The 14,400-nt window shown below is 43.9% G+C and overlaps 1 long non-coding RNA gene across 1 annotated transcript; it reads right to left on the bottom strand.

The window, feature by feature from the left end:
* Window positions 1-7,392: 7,392 nt before the first annotated feature.
* LOC146870788 (uncharacterized) lies at window positions 7,393-13,803 on the bottom strand. The gene is made up of 2 exons (XR_014959452.1): window positions 13,669-13,803; window positions 7,393-7,691 (listed from the first exon to the last, which is right to left on the bottom strand). It is a non-coding gene; the product is annotated as an uncharacterized LOC146870788 (long non-coding RNA).
* Between the last annotated feature and the right edge of the window lie 597 nt (window positions 13,804-14,400).

The raw sequence follows: 14,400 nt of genomic DNA, 5'->3' as shown, positions 1-14,400 counted from the left end.
CACATCAGCAAAACAACGCATATCGGAGGTCGAAGATACAACTCACACCCTGCGCAAGGAGGTTACTTGTCTTTCAGTCTCCATGAAGGAAATCCCCTGGAAAGTAGATGATGCAGAAAATCGTACGCATAGAAACAACCTACGATTCATAGGTTTTCTGGAGGCCATTGAGGGATCTGCCGAGCAAACCTTTCTACATAAATAGCTCAAAGACTCTCTTCCGAAGGCACAGTTCTCGTCCTGTTTTGTGATTGAACTGACTCATAGGATGCCGGGCCTGAGACCACCGGCGGGTCCCACCCACAACCACTAATTGCCCGTTTCCTGAACTACAAAGACCGGGACCTTGTACTCCACGAGATGCAGTAGATAGGGGAGATCCGACTTGCCAACATCAAAAATAATAGTGTTTCCGGACTACTCTTGAGAGGTCCAGAAACAAAGGAGAACTTTCGATTCGGTCAAAGAAAAACTATAAAACCTTCATATTCAATACATGCTAATTTTTCCGGTGAATTTAAATGTCATTTTCAAAAGCAAAACATTCTTTTTTCAGACACCAGAGGAGACATGGAGCTGGATAGAAGAACCTCCCTCCATGCGGCAACGAAGCGATCCGGCAGAATATCCGGCAGTGCTTCACATGCCAGACATCAAAACCCGGTCACAAAGGCTGAAACTGAAGCGTGGCCCAGGACAAACAGGCAAGCTACATAGAGGCACCCCTCTCACATCGGGGTGGATCACAGAAGAAGAAATCCATGCCTTGGATTCAGATGAAGGTCAGCCACAAGTTAAAACTGGGTAGAACCTCTCTAAGACCCGACCGAGAACACAGTCAACCCCTGACCCTACGGAACTGGAACTCTCGACCGGTTCTGAAAGTGAGCACCCTGTTTTGCAAAAGATCACCCGCATGGAGGAACAGGAACCAGGCACAGCAGCACAAGAAAACCCCCTGCAACTACGGCATGAAGAGAGCGAGGAAGGATGAAACACCCTGGGCCAGTCAGAGGCCGAAGAACAGTAAGACGGCACTGGGTGCCCCATTTGGGACTCTCCAAATACATCAAAGAAGGGTCTAAAGGTCAAGTTTTTAGACACATCCCTAGTTAAGTTGGTGTTGTTCTTTTATTAGGGGGCTGGGGGGGTTACAGACCTCTCAGGCTTAACCTACGACAAAGTTGTCATGTTGACAGTTCGGGGAAAGTGCATGGGCAGTGGGAGAGAGTGGGGTGGGAGGGAAGGCCAACACCGCTTCCAAGAAACAGGGAAAGGGCAGCTTAAGATGTATTATAGAGCTGCTAGACGTCAAGACCGCACACATGAAGACATATCCACACTTCAGGCAGCGCACAGACAGGAGCCATGACAGACCCATCAGTTCAGACTCGTGATGAGGAGGGGTACTCCGATATGACATGGATTGTCAATGGCCTAGCACACAAGATTAATAGAGGGCTGGTGACTATCTCAAGAGACTGAAACCAGATATAGTCCTCCTCCAGGAGACACACCTCAGAGAAACCCACTGCGCCTTTCTCGGAAGGGGGGCATACACAACACTGGCACATGTAGGATTCTCTACAGGTTCCAGGGGGGTGGCGATCCTCATTAAAAAGACACCACCCTTTCAGATACATAGAAAATGGGTGGATCCAAATGGTATATACACTGCAGTACTAGGAGATTGGGGGAGACAAGAACTCACTCCGATTAGTGTCTGAGCACCCCCAAGACTACAGTAACAGACCCTGGAAAAGGTAACAGGGATCCTAACGGGCTCTGAATCCTCTACATTTATAGTGGGAGGAGATTTCAATGACGTGGCGAATCCGTCTATGAATCGAACACACAGAAACCATGAGCAACGAGGAGACACACCCTCGGCCAGATTCATGCAAACGTTGGACCTAACCAACCTCTGATGCCTACACCACCCACAGAGCATGTGTACTCATATTTCTAGGGTGCCTATAAAGCCCTCTCCAGACTGGACTACCTTCTAGCCCCAGCTGGAGATATAGGGCCGGTGATCACGGTAGAATATTTGGCGTGGGGCTTGTCCGAGCACACCCCGTTATGGCTCAAAATAGAAGGGCGCCTCCAAAAAACATATAATCAATGGAGACTCAACCCATGGAATCTCCGAGACGCAGATATCGCCCAAGATAGTAAGAAAAACTCGAACTATATTTCTGCGAAAATAAGGGCTCAGTGTCCTCCGCGGTGGTCCTCTGTGAGGCCTTCAACCCCGAACTACGAGACAGGGCACAAAATACAATAGCACAAAAAAAGAAGAAGAAACAGCAGGAGGTTGAAGCCTTGGAAATTCAGCTCCTGGAGTTGGAAAGGGATATAGGCCTAGACACTGACCAACTCCTTCTACATCAGATATCAGTTACACACAAGAAATATCTTGCCCTGACCCGCCGAGAGGTAAAATCACTCTGCCTGGCCTCACAATACCGCCTTTATGAGACTGGGGACAGGACGGGGAAGCTTTTAGCATGGTTGGGAAGGAAAGAGAGAGAAACTAGATGGGTGTCCGCCATACACAGGAGAGGTAGTATACTAACAGCAGCACAAGACATAGCAGACACCTTTGCAGGGTACTACACAGATTTATATAAAGCCAGGACCTTGGCAGAAGGTAACCAAATTTAAAAGTACCTCCAGTCGGTTGACCTCCCCTCCCTGTCCTCAAAAGACCGAGAGGCTCTTGAGAAAGAACTTACCCTAGAAGACGTAGTGATGGCAATAGGCAAACCAAAAACTGGGAAGACCCTAGGACCAAATGGAATACCGCCAAATTTTTCAAGGCAAATTCTAGCCTACTAAGTCCATACCTATTGCAAATGTACCTGGAAACACAAACAGAGGATATACTTCCCCCTAACCTCTGGATGGCCACAATAGTAGTTATTCTTAAAGCCAGGAAACCCCGGACAGAGTGTAGATCCTACCGGCCAATATCACTCCTAAATATAGAAACCAAAATACTTGCCACCATCCTAGCGACGAGACTGCTGTCAGTTATTACTTCTCTAATGCATGCAGATCAGTCAGGATCATGCCAGGAACATCGACAAGATTTAATCTGCATAGTCTATTGAACTGGTTATATAGGGTTAAAAATAGAACAGACCCCCACATTTTCCTAGCCTTAGATGCAGAAAAGGCTTTTGATGCAATACACTGGCCATTCATGTGACACACACTAAGGAAGTATGGCTTCGGTCTGGTATTTCTGGCTTGAATCAAATTATTATATACCTCACCGCAGGCAAAGGTACGGGTCAATGGTGCTATCTCAAAACCGTTCTCACTGGAACGGGCCACTAGACAGGGCTGCCCCCTATCACTCTTGATATTTGCTTTAATACTAGAACCACTAGCATGACTAGTCAGGGCCCACCCAGAAATAAGCGGATTTACCTAGGACACCGATTCAAGTCATGACGAAAGGATCTCTCTATATACCAATGACATCCTCCTATATGTCACCAACCCCACTGTGACACTCCCACTCATACTACACATATTCGCGGAATATGGAAGGCATGTGGGATACAGAATTAACTGGAATAAAACCAATCTTTATCCAACTATGGACCTATCCACACCCGTGAATTCCCTTGCCAACTGCAAGTAAAACATTAGGGATTTCAATACTTAGGTATCTACATAACTACCAATAATATGTTGAGCCTCACCCGAAATATCCATAGGATCTTAACAGACTTCCATGAGAAGGTAGAACGATGGCTACCTCTGACTTTACTAGGTAGAGCAGCCATTTTAAAATGATCACGCTTCCGAAAATACTGTAGGTTCTCCAAAATACCTATAACAAGATACCTGAAGATGTTTTTAGAACAATAAACGACGAGCTGCAAACGTTACTATGGGATGGGGGCCAGCCGAGGGTTGCACTCCTAACACTCCAACGCAATCAATACAATGGTGGGATTGACCTCCCAGACATAAGATGATACTGCTGCACTGCACATTTGATAGCCATCAATGAGTGGGGACACTAACCAGGGGATCACCCAACATACGCACTTGAGAGGAGCCAATTTGAATCCCGCACTTACCTTTACTACATACATGGGGCAAGGGACTACAGCAACTCCTACCTGCGCCCCAGAGGTCAACAGAGGCCTGGAAAGGAGCTGAGAGACAAATAAAAATTGGATAAGAAAATTACAAAGGAGACCCCAATTTGGGAGGGCACACGCCTACCAGAACTAGGGAAACTGAGGGGGTTTTGGCCCTGGGATGCAATCGGAACATCCATGCTGGGAGACCTCCTTGAGGGTCACTGACCTACTTCAGCTCCCTACAATGGAAATCCAGTTAATTGATAACCAGGGATATCAATACCTGCAATGATAGCATCCCTGGAGGGCTAAGAGGGTTGACATGTCCAACATACCCGACTATGCACCACTTGAGGAATGACTCCTTATTGGAGAAATACCTGAAAAAGCTGTCACATGGATATATATAAAACCCTAATGAATAATATCCCAGATAATCTAAAGGGTCTTAGGGCGCAAAGGGAAGACACCCTGGGAGAACTAGAAGACGTAGACTGGATGGCGGCTTTTATGTACCCAATGGAGATAGTTATTAAATTGCAACTACGGTTGATACAATTTAAAAGCTTACACAGGACATACTTTGACAGACACCGCCTCTATAGAATTGGGTGGGCGGCATCCGCGGAATGTCTGCGGTGCAGCAGGAAAGTAGGGAGTTACATACACACCCTGTGGGAATGCCCCCAGATACAAAAATACTGGGCCAAGATATTTGAGGAACTACAGCTGCCCAGAGATGCCACATACGCTCTATTAGGTATACCCTCAGACATAGATGTACCCAGACATACCCTTATTTTCTGTGACTTAGGACTAGCAGTAGCCAAAAGGGATATAGCGTAATACTGAGGCCCCCAAACATTCCAACGATGGCAGAATGGAGGTCGGGGATGAACCTCTATATGGGGGAGGAAAAAGTGACATAAAGCAAGATGGTGCCCAAATAAATTTTCCAAGATCTGGGGCTCCTGGCTACGAAACTATGGACTGAAAATGTGTGACGAGTCAGGCAACTTCCATCCGTCATTAGTAAACTAAATAAGGAAACAGGAAAGCCTGTACATACAGGGGGTTGCAATGTTGATATATACACAACAAAGCATCATTAGAAGTGAGTCATGTGAATATTAACCTGGCATTGTATGGTATATAAATTGCCACTGTGTGTTGGCAAATATATGATGTTTTACAGTAGCTCTGTACACTATGTAGTTTCAAAAGTGTTAAACAAAAATATATTTTTGAAAACCATTATGTATCGGAAGTGCAGATTGTGAAACTTCACCATAGCGAATTTAACTAGGCCTTAATTTGAAATGCATTTTTTTGCCTTGCATGTACTCTCCTCTGCATATGTGGATTCAAGGCTTCAGTAGCTAGAACAAGGATGAATGTGTATTAGAGATAGTGAGGCGTGAGAAGAAAATCTTGGCAGAGACGTGACAAGCTAATAATCTGAAGAAGCGTCCTATTTATCGAGTATCAGTAACGGTGTACTACCCAAGGTATTGTAAATGTCCAGAAAATCTGAAAATTTTGCCACAGAGCAATGTGAAGTGCAACTCCATTGGTCCCCAGAGGGGAGGTGTGAAGATCGAATGACGAGAATGTATCTGTATGCTTTAATTAATGTATACACTGTTAAGAGTTTACGGCAGACCCCTTTGAACTCTGAGAGGTACAAATCTCTCTGCTTGAATATGCCTCCTCACAACGCATTCCTTTTCCCGGCAGGCTATTACAAAGCGGTCGTTACTAACGCATACCATTACACCACAAGTCATAACAACGACTTGCACTAGAGGGGGTGCTGGATGTTGGAATAGTATAATTTACTATTCCAACTCCAGTCTGTGCAACAGTAGGGAAGGTGTTGGATTTTAAATCCAACAACTTCTGACCCCTCCGCAAGTCCTTGTTATAATTTGCGGGGTAATGGTATGCGTTGTTACAACGCAGTCGTTGTAACGACTGCGTTGTAATAGCCTGCGGGGAAAAGGATTCGTGGTAAACGATGTTTACTTTCTCTGCTTACCCTATTCTCACGAGTGTGAAGCTATATGCTAAGCACTCGCTCCCTTTGAGAAGATCTTTACTGAAATCTTCCCCATACTAACACCTTACTACTTTGTTAATGTTACCTTCTTGCTTCTTAAATTTCTCTGAGATGTTCAATTCTGAACCATCCTCAATCTAAACTTGGAGTCCTGGTTAGAAGGCTTTAAGCTTTATGCATGCTGAGAAGGAGAGTTTGGGTTTCTTTAAGGAACATAAACTTCTGTTTTTTGCCATTTGTACTTGTGTGGCTATGTTGTCCCAAGTCTGATGCTACCAAACTGAATTTACATCTTTGACAAATGCTTCCAATTCAAATTCTGTTTCTAACCTGATGCTTAATTTGCATTGATTATTAATGTATAATAAACTCACCGAATCCAGGTCCTTATTGTGTTGTCAAATAAGCTACACAAACTTAAAATTGTTTTATTGACTGCTAACTCCTTTGCCTCTCAGTCAACCACAAAGGTCTACTGAATAGAAATGGTAACACACCAGCAAACTCCTTCATCCATCTCCTGCATGTTCCATGACCTCCCACAAGTCTCCTTTTTCTTCCCAAAATCTTTAAAATGAGTTAGTGCTGTAGTGAGAAGTAAGAGCTTCGTCTCTCTTTGGACTTTTGATAATCCAGTGAGCACATCCCACTCTAACAATATATTTATGTCTTTACAACATTACGAAATGGTCTCAGTTTCTCCTTGCAGCAACCATCTTAAGAACTAGCCCCAACTTCAGAGGACATGTTACTCATCACAATGTGTTCTTCCACTATTAAAAAAACAGGTGCCAAAGCACAGCGACCACGACATCCAGGAAAACATTGTAAGACGTGAACTGCGCTAGGGTAATTTCCAGTTCCATGGATCATGCTGCTAAGTATGATGACGGATGGATTCCATGGTGAATGTAAGAAAGTGCTCTTTAAAAACTAGGGACCATTAGACAGTTGGTTCTGTCTCCCACTTATTTGTATTTTTCCTGTAGAAATGGGGTGTGAGGCGTGTCACTTCCTGTGGGATGGAGTGATTTGTGTCACCCCTTAAAGCAACATCAAATATGGCCTCCTTTGCCAAAACATATGTTTATGGTTACAGCAAAGACTCAATAGGAAAGGACAGAATGGGCGCCAGGAACACCAGCGATGCCAGCTCTTTTATGCTCATACATCCATTCTTAATGCGTTATAAAAGAAAGCGCAGAACAAAAAACAAACATCTGATACTTATTTTTTACTTTTTATCATGCGTTTTATGCAGATATATCAGAACTATAACTTAGAAATTACGAACAAATCTACCGATCCAATAATTTTATACTAAACGCCTAATTAAATTGTTAGGCACATTATTCACATTATCGCCCTGTCCTTCACATGCACCACCGGTGCAATCATTGAGCTTTAGTAGGAGTTTTCTGGCCCTTTCAAGACTTGAGACCTGTACAGCGGCCTTTTAAAGTGTCTCCATATGACAAGTATGAGCCGAACAAGAAATGCAGCGCAAGCCACGGCCAGCAGCACAGCTGAAAAGGGAGAAAAAATAGATAAATGTCAATTGATGAAATAATACAGTCCATGAAACAATCAATCAACATTCTAGAAAAAACACAAATGCTTTTCTTCACGTTCTTGGTCAGCAACTGAGAGCACAAACCAGTCTCGCCAATGAACTGAGGACGGAGTTGCGGCAGTGACTCACCATATATGCCATACTGTACATCTTGAGACAAAATATTGACAGAATTGAAACTATGACTTTTAATATCAGGATTGAATGATTGCTGCTGTGGGTATTTTAGGCTGTCTCTAGCTCAAACGGGAAATGACATTTTTTAAAACAACGAAAGTGCATGCAAAAAAGGAAACAAGAATCTTGGCAGCACTTTCTAACTGCCAGGTCATTGTATAAATATAATAACAATTTCAAAAATGGTACACGGGGAGAGAGGCAGGAAGCAGGCTGAGATAAATCTAGGAGAGTGAAATGACAGCACACCTGGGGGGAGAGGAAGAGGGAGACTTTAGGTAGGTAAAGAGCAAATGAACACATTAACTCCAAAGGAACATTCAATACTAAAAAAAAAGTCGCCTCCATCATGCTTTGGACGGACACACATCTTTCACTCGGAACATCAAGAACAAAATGCTAATCAGCAAGACAGACATAAGCATAGGGAGTACAACTATCAAATCTTGGGCAGTCTACTAAGATAGTCAACTGAGTCGCCCAATCATGAGCAAGGGACTGCACGAAGCCCATTCTAAGTATAGATTATGGTGCCGATTCCGATCCGGTAAAAATATTCCCCGTACGAATCGTATCCGGATTTTTTTACGTACGAATCGTACAAGTCCCGTACAAACTGGCAAGTACAATTAGTATGTTAAAAAATCCATACGAATCGCATTGGGAAATTCCCCGACACGTCCTCGGGTCGGAAAAAGTGTCCGACACGTCCCCGGACAGTTTTACGTCCAAATCAGTAAACTGAAGTCCGAGCTCGCAAGTACGATCCGTCCCGTCTGTCCGAATGCACAACCGTATGGAAAAAACACCGTACGGAGCGAACTCCCATAGCAACCATGGAGACGTCCAAACATGTGCCCGCATACGCGCCGAACACCCCCCCAGCCCACCCCCCCAAGTACGTGCCGTACCCCCAGCCCCCCCATGTACGCGCCGTACCCCCACCCCACCCCCGTAGGTACGGAGCGTACCCCCACCCCCCCTATGGACAGTGCGTACCCCCACCCCATAGGTACGGTGCGTACCCCCACCCCCGTAGGTACGGAGCGTACCCCCACCCCGTAGGTACGGAGCGTACCCCCACCCCCTCTATGGACGGTGCGTACCCCCACCCCGTAGGTACGGAGCGTACCCCCACCCCCCTATGGACGGTGTGTACTCCCAAACCGTAGGTACGGAGCGTACCCCCACCCCCGTAGGTACGGAGCGTACCCCCACCCCGTAGGTACGGAGCATACCCCCACCCCCCTATGGACGGTGCGTACCCCCACCCCGTAGGTACGGAGCGTACCCCCACCCCATAGGTACGGAGCGTACCCCCACCCCCCCTATGGACAGTGTGTACCCCCAACCTGTAGGTACGGAGCGTACCCCCACCCCGTAGGTACGGAGCGTACCCCCACCCCGTAGGTACGGAGCGTACCCCCACCCCCCTATGGACGGTGCATACCCCCACCCCGTAGGTACGGAGCGTACCCCCACCCCCCCTATGGACGGTGCGTACCCCCACCCCCATAGGCTCCAATCATGAACTTTCCTAGTACGATACAAAACACTGTCACCAAGGGGCTCATTTATGAGCTTTTGCAACACTGTTACGCCGCCGTCACTTTTTGTGCCCTACTGGTGGCGTAAAAAATGCGCCTAGTTGTGCCCTATTTACAAAGTGACGCATCTAGGCAGATGCGTCACTTTGTAAACCCCTGTGCACATTATACCTGCGCCAGGTATAATATATGCAGGGTAGGCATTCCCCCGTATAAAAGCCTCGTAGAAGTGGTGCATTGAAATCTATAAGATTTCAGTGCGCCACTTCTAGGATGCCATAGCTTCAAATCCTTACGCCTTCCTCATGGCAGGCGTAGGGAGATGCAGTGCATTAAGGATAAGCCTCGCCGACTCATTGGTGGAGTTGCTTCATGCTTGCAACACAACTCCAGCAATGCATGACTTTTGTGCCGACAAATACGCCAGGATTCCTGACATATCTGTCTTCCCTTGCGAAATGGAGCGACGTACATTCAATAGGGCACATCCATCGCGTCACAAGGAGGGCGCAGTGAAAACTGTTGCATCGCTGTTTTGTCACAGCGATGCAACGGTTTTCATAAATGAAGCCTCAAATGTGATTTGTCCGAACAAAAATATTTTATTTGTTCCTGGTTGGCGGAGCTAGTCACATAGGGCCATATGTATGAAAATGCCCATTTGCGATTCTCAAATGATGATTTTTTGCGAATCACTATTTGAGAATCGCAAAACCCTATGTATGTAGGATTTGCAATAAATGTTGCGAATCCTACATATTCGGTAATTGCGAATAGCAAATTGCGATTTGCAATTAAGGTATACCTCCCCATTCATTCCTATGGGCCTAGAGGCCCATAGGGATGAATGGGAAGACATTCTCAATTTGCGATTCCCAATTAGAAAATTGCGAATGCAATTTCAGGGGTGCCAGGGTGTCAAAAGGACACCCTGTTGCACCCCTGAAATGAGCATGGGTGCAGATGTGGCACACATACATGCCCTAAGGGCATGTATGTGAGTCACATGGCACTTTGAAAAATACATAAAAGTGAATTTTTCAAAGAAATCGCAAATTTCCTCCAACTTGAAGTTGGTGGTGATTTGCGATTCATTAAGTCCAAATTGCACTTTTTCTGTGCTTTTTACATTGCATTTAAGGAATCAAAATTTGCGATTTCTTAAATGCAATGGCAAAATAGGGTATCGCAAAATTTGCGATTCCTTATTTTGCGAGGGGTGGTTTGTGTCATACATATGACACTGCTGTTTTGCGATCGCAAACGCTGAAATTCTCCGATTTCGGCATTTGCGATCGCAAAATTGCCTTCATACATATGGCCCTATATTTGTAAAATGTGCTTAAAGTGATTTTTGGTAAATTTGGATACGATAGCCAAGAAAATTGAAAATATCTTCACTTTCCAAGTAACTTATATCCTCCTTTGGAATAGCGGGTCTGGATACTGGAGTGTTTGAGAAAGCGGCCTTACAAGACATTAGGAAACTGAGAAATAAACACTAACAGTACATCGCCGTATTACAAAAGACAAACAGCATCTGTAAAAACTGGGTACGCACCCACACCAACTAAGTCCCAATTTGTATCTATCAAAGAGTATGTGTGGCGGGTTCTAAACCCTCAGTATCCTGCTGCTGTAGTGACTGCTTGGGCATTTTGGTGTTTCTTCGAAAGAATGGGAGACTGCTTGAATTCAATGCAGATTTATTGATATAACCACAATTTGTTAACCTTTATTTTCAAACAAAAATTCATAATTATGATTCCTGGTCATAATTTGTAAAGTATCATAATATTTTATTTTAAAAAATAGCCAACTGCAAATATCTCACAATAACATATTACATTTCTCCAAGGGCAATCAACAACTGTTTCGTCCAGAATTGACTTTATCAAGGCAGGGCCTTTAGTGTGAACAATCATTGGTTACCTGTGAAGTAAACGTTGGGTAGTGCAAGAAGACAAAAAGAGGGAACTTGCATGATTTATTTGAAAAGAAATCTTGAGTAATTTTGTTGTGAGATATCAATAAATCTGTAACTAACAGTATGTTGAGTGACACCTTTCTTTCTGAAACTAAACAGCTCAAGAGCCTTAGTCATCTGTGTGATTCTCTGGTGATCTTTCGCTCTTGTGCTTCTACCCCGTGGCCTCTGTGTGGCGCTTTTCCCCTCCCACCCACTCCTTCTTTACCCCCCAGCCACTCTAACACCTGCCGTCCTTTTTTTTTTCTAATTGGGGCTTTCACGCAAAAAATATCATACTTTTTTTTTTACCGATCCAAGTGGCATTTGTCATCTTGGATTGGTAAATACAAAACTAAAGGAAATGGTGCACGCTGCATTGTGCTATTAAACATTTTTGACGATGCTGCACAGTGTCCCAACGCTGGGCAGCACTCCCACAAGTGATTGACAAAGGCAAGACCTACTGGCTTTGTTAATGCTTGTTTTGAATAGCCCTGCATACAGGACAGTGCCAAACAAAACTGCTCCCTAAAGGCCATAACAATCTATCAATTCTTTTGCAGTAATGGATTAATTTGGGATCAATTCGTTTACAGAATCTTTGTCTAAAATACTGTGACCATTTTTGAAAACCATGGGAAAAGAAAATATGTAAAACACGCTACATCCACAACTGCAAAGCTGGAAGGTCACCCCTTTCATCTTGCAAACCAGCTTGCATTTATCCTAGATATTACCACTTCACAGACTGGATTACCCGAGGGACTTAGTATTTACATTGACCAGTAGAGATGCAAGGTCATAAACAAAGACAACTCCTTGTGTATCCTGCATGTTTCTGGCTCCATCTGCCAACTGACCGCGTTTGGAAGCTTGCAACATACCCTCAAACCACAAGAGTCAGTAGCAGAGTAGAAGGGCTTAGAGTAGGCTCTCTTGCTGCTCAAGTGACCAGTCAGCCACCTGTATAGGGGAATGCTTGATGCGGAGCTGTAGTCCAAGATGGTACCCACTGATTTATAGATTGTAAACTAAATATTTCCCTCATCCTGTGTCTTGATGCCACTCTGTTCTGACATTACTCGCTGGACCAAAACACTGCTGTGCCAAAGCACTAGCCAGTTTTGCAAACCAATGATACAGCCTTAAGGGTTATTGGGCACTTATTCTAACTAGACACTTTACGTTGGCAGTCCACAAAGCTCATTTACCCCTTCCGGCAAGATATAAGAATTTAGAGATGGCCAACTCTGTTCACAAGGCTCCTTCCCTCTTCTTTACGGCTACCTTATTTTCTCCATCTTCTTCATTTCTTCTACACTGCCCACCTCAGCATTTTGATGCAACCATAGAGTGTCATAGCATATTATTTAAGCAATAAATAATTTTACTCTCCGATGGGTTTATCCAATCCATCCTTGGTTGCTGCATGTTGCATCAGCCAAACTTTTAACCCGAAGGGAGCAGCACCCCTTGATACCTGCCAAGCAATCGGACACCAAGGTGATAATGGCAAAATTGCAGGTAGACTAAGCAAACAAGCAAATAAAGTAATACCATACATTTTAAGAAAGTGGAAAGTTTTAGGTGACTCTGGGGAAAACAAACATATAGCCCTCATATTTATGGGGCTCAAAGGAACATTTGCTCCTCCCAGTAAACATTTTGTTTTGCTCTCTCTTTATTTGTGTACATTGAATGGGAGGTTCCTATTGGTGACAGACTCCGCCTACTCCTCCTCCAGACCCCGCACAACTTACTTCCACATGCTGGGTGGAGATCTCAATACGCCTTCACGATTTGTTTGGAACTTATCACTGAAGAGGAACTTTACAGTAAGTGCAATTTCCGTTTCTACAAGACTCTCGGGAATAAATAAAGAGCACACATACATCTTAACAATGATCATAGATCAAGGGTAAGTTGCACCTAATTTGTTGGCCAGTGAGGCTCAATAATGGTATCCATAAAGAACTGAAGAAATCGACTCACTGAAGTAGTGTAATAAAATGAAACAACATATATTGTAGACTAATAATCAAAGCCCATTTCCTCTCAATTTCAGAAATAAGCTACATCAAGCATAGTTTCTCTAATGAACCGACCACTGCAGAAGTTTTCCTGATCCAACATCATCACAAGAATGACATTTACATTTATTTGGAACTTTTACTGCTTCCACCAAAAAACTGAAACGACCAACGTGACCATTAATTTTACTAAAAAATTATTTGTACCTAAAAAGATGTTGTTGCGTCCTGGATCTGATGATACAAAGTGCTTGTTAAGGCTTCCAGATAATGAGGCAATTACCACTGGATATATAGTGAGGGTGTAACGCACATACTCGTCGAAGACAAAGTTTTCAAGAATAAACCTTCGATGGGAAAACATTTAACATGAAACAACAAATTAAAATACGGCAACCAGTGACAAGATGCAAAAAAACTTACATTGGCTCAAATAGGAAGTAACATCACTGGTGTATGTTTTCTTTTCAAACAAAGATAGACACATCAAGATGGAGCATGGCTATTGTTAAATGAAATGCATAACCCAAAATTGATCTATCACTTGTTTTCAACATGATGCCATCTTTTTTACCAAAAATGCTAAATCATAGACAGCTGTTGGAGAAGCAACAACGAAAGCAAAAACAAGCAGCAGCTTTTTCCTAGACGTTTCAACGAAACTGACGAGCACTATCAACATGTTTTTCGATTACCTGAATCCTTTTAACCAATATTGTTCAATTGGTTCTTCATTTTCTTCCACCATAGTGTCTTTCCACGTTTCGCATCACATTCTGTACTAAGGGTCACAATCCTTAAACAACAGGGAAGTACTGTAGTTGTTTCTGCCATTTATACATATCACGAGCTTCCGTCACCAACATCCATTGTTCACTGTGCATGAAGCGCTATAGTTCAGGTGCTACAAAATGGTACTTCACCCACACATAAATGGCG

This window comes from Triturus cristatus, chromosome 1_1 (genome assembly GCF_964204655.1).
Source record: "Triturus cristatus chromosome 1_1, aTriCri1.1, whole genome shotgun sequence".
NCBI classification, from domain to species: domain Eukaryota; kingdom Metazoa; phylum Chordata; class Amphibia; order Caudata; family Salamandridae; genus Triturus; species Triturus cristatus.
The sequence above is the reverse complement of the archived record's forward strand: the minus strand, read 5'-3'. Positions and strand labels throughout refer to the sequence as shown.